Raw genomic sequence first — 9,441 nt, 5'->3', positions numbered from 1 at the left:
CCTCCATCAGGTTGCAAATTAAAAATAATTTTTATCTGCATCTAGCTCTGAAAAAATATTTGGGCTTCTAGCTGTGTGTGGGACTTGTTCTATTACTCCATCTATACTGACCTCCATCAGGTTGCAAATTGAATATAATTTTTTTCTGCATCTAGCTCTGAAAAAATATTGGGCTTCTAGCTGTGTGTGGGACTTGTTGTATTAGTCCATCTATACTGACCTCCATCAGGTTGCAAACTGAATATATTTTTTTCTGCATCTACCTCTGAAAAAATATTGGGCTTCTAGCTGTGTGTGGGACTTGTTCTATTAATCCATCTATACAGACCTCCATCAGGTTGCAAATTGAATATAATTTTTTTCTGCATCTAGCTCTGAAAAAATATTTGGCCTTCTAGCAGTGTGTGGGACTTGTTCTATTAGTCCACCTATACTGACCTCCATCAGGTTGCAAACTGAATATATTTTTTTCTGCATCTACCTCTGAAAAAATATTGGGCTTCTAGCTGTGCGTGGGACTTGTTGTATTAGTCCATCTATACTGACCTCCATCAGGTTGCAAACTGAATATATTTTTTTCTGCATCTACCTCTGAAAAAATATTTGGGCTTCTAGCTGTGTGTGGGACTTGTTCTATTACTCCATCTATACTGACCTCCATCAGGTTGCAAATTGAATATAATTTTTTTCTGCATCTAGCTCTGAAAAAATATTGGGCTTCTAGCTGTGTGTGGGACTTGTTGTATTAGTCCATCTATACTGACCTCCATCAGGTTGCAAACTGAATATATTTTTTTTCTGCATCTACCTCTGAAAAAATATTTGGCCTTCTAGCAGTGTGTGGGACTTTCTCTATTAGTCCATCTATACTGACCTCCATCAGGTTGCAAACTGAATATAATTTTTTTCTGCATCTAGCTCTGAAAAAATATTTGGCCTTCTAGCAGTGTGTGGGACTTTCTCTATTAGTCCATCTATACTGACCTCCATCAGGTTGCAAATTCAAAATAATTTTTTGTCTGCATCTAGCTCTGAAAAAATATTTGGCCTTCTAGCAGTGTGTGGGACTTGTTCTATTAGTCCACCTATACTGACCTCCATCAGGTTGGAAATTGAATATAATTTTTTTCTGCATCTAACCCAGCCAATAGTTTTGGCCTAATACCACAGTTTGGCCACTCAGCTCTGCTCGGTTCCCATCCATTGTTTTTTTGTGCAAACAACTCCAGAGTTGTAAATTAGTTAACCACCAAAATGAGTGGAAAAAGGCCTGCTGCTGGTGGAAAGGGGAATAGGCGTGTTGGGAAGGGGAAAAAAGGTTGTGTCCGTGGGGTAGGTGTTAAAGCAACAGTAACATCTGCAGAAGAAAGACCATCTTCCAGCCAAACTAAAATGTCTACTTCTTTTAGCGGACAATGTGATAAGATCCCTTTCTTACGGCCACGCCAATCGCTACAAATTCCAGATGAGGCACAAAAACAGCAGGTGCTTCAACGGATATCAAGTGCTCCTTTAAGTGGGCTCTCCACCACATCAACTTCAACATCACAAATACTCCAGTCCTCAAAGGTGTCACTCCAATCGCACTTGCTTCCTCACAGCTCCCAAATCTCCAGCTGCCCGTCTGAGTATGAGGTAGAACAGATGGTTGAGTCTGCAGAGCTGTTTACTCATACTATAGCCTGGGAATCAGAGGTCGACTCCAGCGCTTCTGTGAATCCAGACGAGGAAATGATCTGCACTGATGCCCAGAATCTTTATGAGTCGGATCCAGGACCAGACGCAGAAGGTTCTGACCATAATGTAGACCCTCATTCCCAAACTGTAACTCCTGTTGGTGGAGACAATGAGGAAGACGATGATGAGACTCAAATACCTGATTGGAGCGACAACTTTAGTTTTTTGTCAGGGCAGGAACAGGTTGGCTCTGAGGAGGACGGGTGTGATAACGCACAGGGTGATGATGATGAGGTTGGAGATCCCACTTACTGTCAACCCACAGTCAGCCAAGAGATGAGGTCAGCAGAGGAGGTGGAGGAAGATGCTAGTGACGACGAGGTCAGGTTGCGCCTTCCTGGACAGAGACATAGTACTGGAAGCACGTCAACAACTGCATCCTCAAACACAACTCTGCCTCTCACCACAAGTCGTGGTGGCTCTTCAGGTCGCATGGGTGCTAAGCCTTGCATAGCCTGGGCATTTTTTCAGATCGATAAAGATGACCCAACTCGTGTTATCTGTAACATTTGTCAGCAAAAGCTAAGTAGAGGCCAAAAAATACATAGTTTGAGTACTTCATGCATGAACCGGCACATGGACATGAAGCATAAGTTGCAGTGGGAAGCTCAGTGTGCTACAATGCGGCCTAGCTGGCCAGGCCAACCACCGTCTGCCATATCTTGTGCATCCGCGGCCTCTTCATCCTCTGTGACTGGGGGGACAGCAGTCACACCTGTTTTGGGGCGCAGACCTGCCACCTCTTTACCCGCAACAGCCAGCGTGATTGGCAGGTCATCATTTTCTTTGGAGGTGGTAACACCAGCTGGTGTTGAGCGCTGTCCGACATCGATAGCACCACCTTTGGATCAAGGCAACCTAACATGTCCGCCTGCATCTTCCTCACAGACCGGCAGTTTGCCGGGGACACCCTTATCAACCCCGTCTAAGCACAATAGCCAGCCCTCGGTCCCTCAGATGTGGACAAGTAAAAGACCATTTCCTCCTAGCCATGAGAAAGCTAAGAGGTTGAATTTCACCATCTGCAAGCTCTTGGCTACAGAAATGCTGCCTTTCCGCCTGGTGGACACAGAGGATTTTCGAGACCTTATGTCCGTCGCAGTGCCCCAGTACCAGCTGCCCAGTCGGCACTACTTCTCAAAGAAAGGTGTGCCTGCGCTGCACCAGCATGTCGCACACAACATCACCGCTTCTTTGAGAAACTTTGTGTGTGACAGGGTGCATTTCACCACAGACACTTGGACGAGTAGGCATGGACAGGGGCGTTACATGTCGCTGACTGGGCACTGGGTAACTATGGTGACAGCAGGACAAGGGGCTGCTGTCCAAGTCTTGCCGTCCCCACGAGTTGTGCGTCAATCCTCTTTATGTCAAAGTTCCTCCACTGCTTCTGCCTCCTCAACCTCCTCTCAGTCTTCCACCTGCACCCAAAGCCTGTCTGGTCATGCCACAAGCTTTCTAACTGCGCAGAAGGGATCCTGCACACCTCCTTACTATGCTGGCAGTAGGGCTCAACGTCATCAGGCGGTTTTTACTTTAAAATGTCTGGGAAATGTGAGTCACACAGCTGAGGAGTTGTGGTCAGCTCTGGAGAACCAATTTCATGAATGGTTGTCTCCACTGGACCTGAAACCAGGGAAGGCCGTGTGCGACAATGCTGCAAACCTGGGTGCGGCCCTTCGCCGGGGCAATGTCACACACGTGCCTTGTATGGCTCACGTGTTGAACCTGGTTGTCCAGCAATTTTTAGCCCACTATCCCAGACTAGATGGCCTTCTGCACAGGGCACGGTCGCTGTGTGCTCACTTCCGCCGTTCGCATCCCGCAGCTCAGCGACTTACATCTCTACAGAAGTCGTTGGGCCTGCCACTTCACCGGCTAAAATGCGATGTGCCTACCCGGTGGAATTCAACTCTGCACATGTTGCAGCGACTGTGGCAGCACCGACAAGCCCTGGTGCAATACGTTCTGACGTATAGCCTGGGCCAACGAGATCCAGACGTGGGGCAAATCACGCTGGAGGAGTGGTCTCAGATCAGGGACCTATGCACCCTTCTGCACAGTTTTGAAATGGCGACGAAGATGTTTAGTGCTGACGATGCCATTATCAGCATGACTATTCCGGTGATTTACATGCTGGAGCACATGTTAAACAGAATTCGGAGTCAGGTGGTGGCACAAGAGGAGGTGGACGAAGTAGAGGAGGAGGAGTTGTATGCGGAAGGGCTAACATCTGCAAGGTCCAGACGGTCGGCAGCACCAAGGCGGCAGGCATGTGAGGGTGGGGGAGATGGTTTTACCAGGGCGCATGGTAGCAGCCAAACTAGTGAGGAAGGTGCAGGAGCCCAGGAAGAAGTGGAGGACGAACTGATGGAAGACTCATCAGATGAGGGAGACCTTGATCACATTTCTGTTGTGCGAGGTTGGGGGGAGAGGACAGAGGAAGGAAGCATGATTGTTACCTCGCCACCAACACAACAGGGACTTGGTGCTCCTGGATGCGCAACACACATGAGTGCCTTCTTGCTGCACTACCTGCAACATGACCCTCGAATTGGGAGAATTAGAAATAATCCTGACTACTGGGTTGCCACACTGTTAGATCCCCGGTACAAAAGTAAATTTGCAGAAATTATTCCTGCCATAGAAAGGGATGCACGCATGCAGGAGTATCAGCAGAGACTGTTGCAGAATCTTACATGTGCTTTTCCACAAAACACCAGTGGTGCACGTAGTGAATCTCACAGTTCCAACTTGCCAACCGTGAGACCGTCAAGTGTTCAGCACTCAAACCATAACAGAACCACAGTATCTGCTGGTAACATCAATTTTGCGCAATCATTTCACCACTTTTTTAGCCCATCCTTTGCAAGGCCACAGGAGACAAGAAGTCTGACACATAGTCAACGCCTAGAGACGATGGTACAGGAGTATCTCCAAGTAAACATTGAAGCCATGACTGTGTCACTGGACCCTTGCTCTTTTTGGGCTTCCAATCTGGATAAATGGCCGGAGCTAGCCACTTACGCCTTGGAGATCTTGTCATGCCCCGCAGCCAGCGTTCTGTCTGAACGTGTGTTCAGCGCTGCTGGTGGTGTGCTGACAGATAAGCGCATGCGGCTCTCCACTGATAATGTAGACAGACTCACATTCATAAAGATGAACAAATCATGGATCCGAAACGACTTTTCTACCCCTGTGTCATCCTGGGGAGAGTAAAAGATGGATGATTGGCTAAAATCACCCTACCAACCGTTTTAAGCTTTCAAATTACTAATCATGTTTATCTGTATCTTGGCTGGAAAATAATTTGGGCTTTGTAGAGGTGTGCAGCACTGATTCTATTAGGCCATCTATAATAAGCTCCACCAGATTTAAAATTACTAATCATGTTTATCTGTATCTTGGCTGGAAAATAATTTGGGCTTTGTAGCAGTGTGCAGCACTGATCCTATTAGGCCATCTATACTAAGCTCCACCAGATTTAAATTTAATAATAATTTTTAGCTGCATCTAGCCCGGAAAATAATTTTGGGGCTCCGAGATGCGCAAGACACATAAGTGCCTTCTTGCTGCACTACCTGCAACATGACCCTCATATTGTCAGAATTCGAAGTAATCATGACTACTGGGTTGCCACACTCTTAGATCCGCCAAACTTTTCGATCAACCTTTTCATTTTAATAAAGACAAAAAAAATGGTCATTTTTGAAATTATAATCATTAGCAGGTTATTAGAAACTGAAATCAAACAGTTTTCAACTCAAAACTTTATTCTAGGTGATGTTACATTTTCACATAGGACCCCTTGTTCGAAAGGAGCTTCTGAACTCTCTCGTCCATTGAATGTCAGGTTTTGGATGGTTTCTGCTTCAATTGTTTTGCATGAGGACAGAATACCCTCCCAGAGCTGTTGCTTAGATGTGAACTGCCTCCCGCCATCATAGACACTCCTTTTGATGATGCTCCAGAGGTTCTGAATGGGGTAGAGGTCAGGGGAGCATGGGGGTCACACCATAAGTTTGTCCCCTTTTATGCCCATATCAGCCAGAGATGCAGATGTTTTATGTGCAGCATGAGATGGTGCATTATCATGCAAAAAAATGATCTTGCTGTGAAATACACGGTTCTTCTTCTTGAACCATGGCAGGAAGTGCTGTTTGAGAAAATCCACATACATTATGGAGTTCATCTTTAGCGCCTTCAGGGATCCTAAAGGGGCCGACAATCTCTCTCCCCATGATTCCAGCCCAAACCATTACTCCACCTCCTCCTTGTTGGCGCTGTAGCCGTGTTTGCGTGGGGTGTCCATCAACCAGCCATCCTCCACTCCATCCATCTGGACCATCGAGCGCTGCACGGCACTCATCCGTGAAAAAAACAGTTTTGAAATCAGTCTTCATGTAATGTTTGGCCCACTGGAGCCGTTTCTGCTTGTGTGAAGTGGATAGAGGAGGTCGACAGGATGGCGTATGCACAGCTGCAAACCTCTGAAGGACCCTGCATCTTGTTGTTCGGGGGACGTTGGAGGCACCAGCAGCTTCAAAAACTTGTCTGCTGCTATGACAAGGCTTTTTTGCCGCTGCTATTTTAACCTGACGTAATTGCTTGTAGGAAAGAGTCCTCAATTTGCCCTTATCAGCACGCACACGTGTGTACTGTGAATCAGCTACATACTTCTTGATTGGCAAGACACTTCATCCTGATCATCGCACAATGTTGATTGTAGTCATGCCTTGACCTAAACACTCCACAATTTGTTGCTTCTCAGCAGCCGACACATCCTTTTTCTTTCCCATTTTGGCAGAAAATGTAGGCTGCTTAATAATGTGAGACAGCCTTCTTAAGTAGTCTTGCCTTTCATTGGACACACCTGCCAAACTAATTAGCACAGGTGTCTGCAATTGCTTACAGTGATATAAAGAGCCCTGACACACATCACCATCAATGAGTTTAACTGACAAACAAACAAATTCTTCCCTTATCACTCCTAAACACTTTTTGCATAATAATTTGGAACACAGTGTACATGTGCTTTTCCACAAAACACCAGTGGTTCACGTAGTGAATCTTACAGTTCTAACTTGCCAACCGTGGTCTGTATGGAGTTGTTCAATAAAGGGCCCAAAATTAAGATAACATAGATGGGAGAGGTCTCTATGAATAGGAATTCCTAAGTATTTGATACCCTGTGAGGGCCAGGCAAAGGGAAAGTTGGACTGGATGGAATCCTATATGGATTTGGGGAGGGAGACATCGAGGGCCTCAGACTTCGCTGCATTGATTTTAAAATTTGACCATGTAACAAAGTGATCTATTTCAGCCATAACAGCATGGATGGATATATGTGATTGAGTGATATATACTAGGAAATCATCAGCAAATAGAGAGCACTTGTACTCGGTGCCTCCCACCTCAATCCACCTAATATTGGGGTTATGGCGAATTGATGAGAGCAGGTGCTCCGTCACTAGGATGTATAAGAGAGGGGACAGAGAACATCCCTGCTTTGTCCCATTGGTGATTGTGAAAGGTGATGAAAATGTTCTGACGCGCCCCCTGGGCCTTGGGACACCCGGAGCCGGACCCTTTTTGGTGGATGCTGGTGGTTGTAGTCTCCGTGGCGGCAACCCGGTTCCGTGGCTCAGGGCGGTCAAACCAGTGGCGGAACTATTTATGTGGTTTTGATGTTTAAATGTCCGACTACGCCACCCGTGGATTGCGGTCAGAGTGAACCGCTGCTCCAGGGCAGACCGCTGAGGCTGGTGTTGTGGGTGCAGCAGAGCGTAGCATAACTCCCCACGGGAGGAGTATAGCCTCAGGGCAGTGTATGCGGAGGATGGGGGTGATGGTGCAGGGCAGCAGCAGTAACGACACGGAGTCAGTGATGCAGCCAGGGCCTTTACTCACAGTTCTTATTACTAAGACCACGTCTGCAGGTAACAGCTGCCCACGTCGTACTGTGCTCACCAGGTGAGGGGCTCAGACAACTCCCAGATAACTTTGGAGCGCTTCACAGGACCCCCTTTGTGTGTCCTTTGTCTGGCCTTTCTTACCAACCCTTCTGTCCGGCTGCCTCGGGCCTCCTCTTGGTAAACTTGGCGCCAGTTTCCCTGACCCTATGTGGTGCCTTCCTAGCGGGTGTAGCGAGGGGCTGCGCCAGATAAAATGTCACAGCCTCCGGTTTCTAGCTGAGGGTCGTTTCCTGCCTCCACTAGTTTCGGGGACCGGTCTCCCCCTTTGGCCTGACCCCTCCACGCAGGTGGATTCGGGCGTGCGGTGGCGACTCGCCCGTCCGCACCCCTGGGATCCCTTCATTCCTCGTTCCTGGAGCCTTCTCCGCTCCTCTTCCTTCCTTCTCCCTCTTCCAGGCCTGGGCCTCTGTTACTAGGCCCGCCTCCGGAGCAGAGCTCATGCAGAGCCCCTGCTCCCTGCCACTTCTGCTCAGACTTCTCTGCACTGAACTAAGATGGTGCCCACCTTTTATACTCCCTTCTCAATGCACCCAGGAACTGCTTCCTCCCTGCTCCTGCACTACAGGGTTCCCCTTCCTCAGTATTCCCTCCCCCCACTCCAGCCAGTGACAGGGACTGTCGTGCCCATCTCAGGGGCATATTGGTCGCCCTGCCCCACGGCAATGTGGTGTAATGCATACAGGTGTCGGGTCCTGATCCACACTCCATCCTTACCTGAGAGTGAGATATCACACCTCTGGGTGAGGTGCAATACCTCTGTAGCAACCGAGCCCTCAGGGTAATACAGTTCCATTTATCTTCAGCCTAGGTGACGTATTGCGATACAGGGCCGTGATTTTGGCTATAAAAGGGTCCCCTAGACCCCTACCCCAAGCTTTTTAAGAGAATCATATATGGCGTGCCAGGAGACTCTATGGAATGCTTTCTCAGCATCCAACGAGAGTATCTAATTACAAATTTTTAACTGCATCTAGCCCAGGAAATACTTTGTGCCTAGTAGCAGTGTCTGCTAGTCAGCGGATTATCCCGGCTGTTAAGCAAGCTACACCACCTGTAGTTTGGACACTTAATTTTTTCAAAGGAAATGCTTCGGGACCACGGGATACTCAGTGAAGAGCATCAGGAGGCACCCCAAGGCATAGGGGCTGGGACTGGCAGTAGGATGCCTTGCGGTGGACAGCCGAGCTCGATCCTTATAAAAGCTTTTTAACTGCAGCAGCTTTAGTGGACGCTACTGGAGCTGGAATTACGCGGCTGCTGGCATGAGACTTGCCCTCCAATAGATCCTTGTAAATGGATTTAAAGTGTATTCATTCAAATTAGAGAGACAATTTAAATTAAAAAGCTTAGAGCTGCCTCCACCACAGGGGGGCTCGCTCGACCCACCAGCGGACAGGCACCAGTATTGGGAGAGGGGGGCTGGCCGTCAGGGTTCACCGCGGCTCTGGCACAAACCCGGCGACACGGAGGTGGCACGGGCAGGAGCGGACTGAACGTGTCGGCTTCTCACTTTTTGGATTTTAGAAGGGCATGACATGCCTATGTCTGTGTCTCCCCCTCCTTTTACTCCTCCACCTCTTTTCTTTTCGCATGACTATATGTACTTGTCACTTTTCCATGTGTTAGTTGTGTCTTCAGAGCAGTTTGTCAGCTTTTGGACACCTTTGAAGGTGTTTTCTATGTGTTTCTATGTGTTTTTGTTTGCCTGCCATTGGTTTTAACGGTGTTC

The sequence above is a fragment of the Phyllobates terribilis genome, unplaced genomic scaffold (assembly GCF_046119375.1).
Source record: "Phyllobates terribilis strain yellow unplaced genomic scaffold, ASM4611937v1 Scaffold_1__5_contigs__length_1240528914, whole genome shotgun sequence".
In the NCBI taxonomy this organism is placed as follows: domain Eukaryota; kingdom Metazoa; phylum Chordata; class Amphibia; order Anura; family Dendrobatidae; genus Phyllobates; species Phyllobates terribilis.
The sequence above is the reverse complement of the archived record's forward strand: the minus strand, read 5'-3'. Positions refer to the sequence as shown.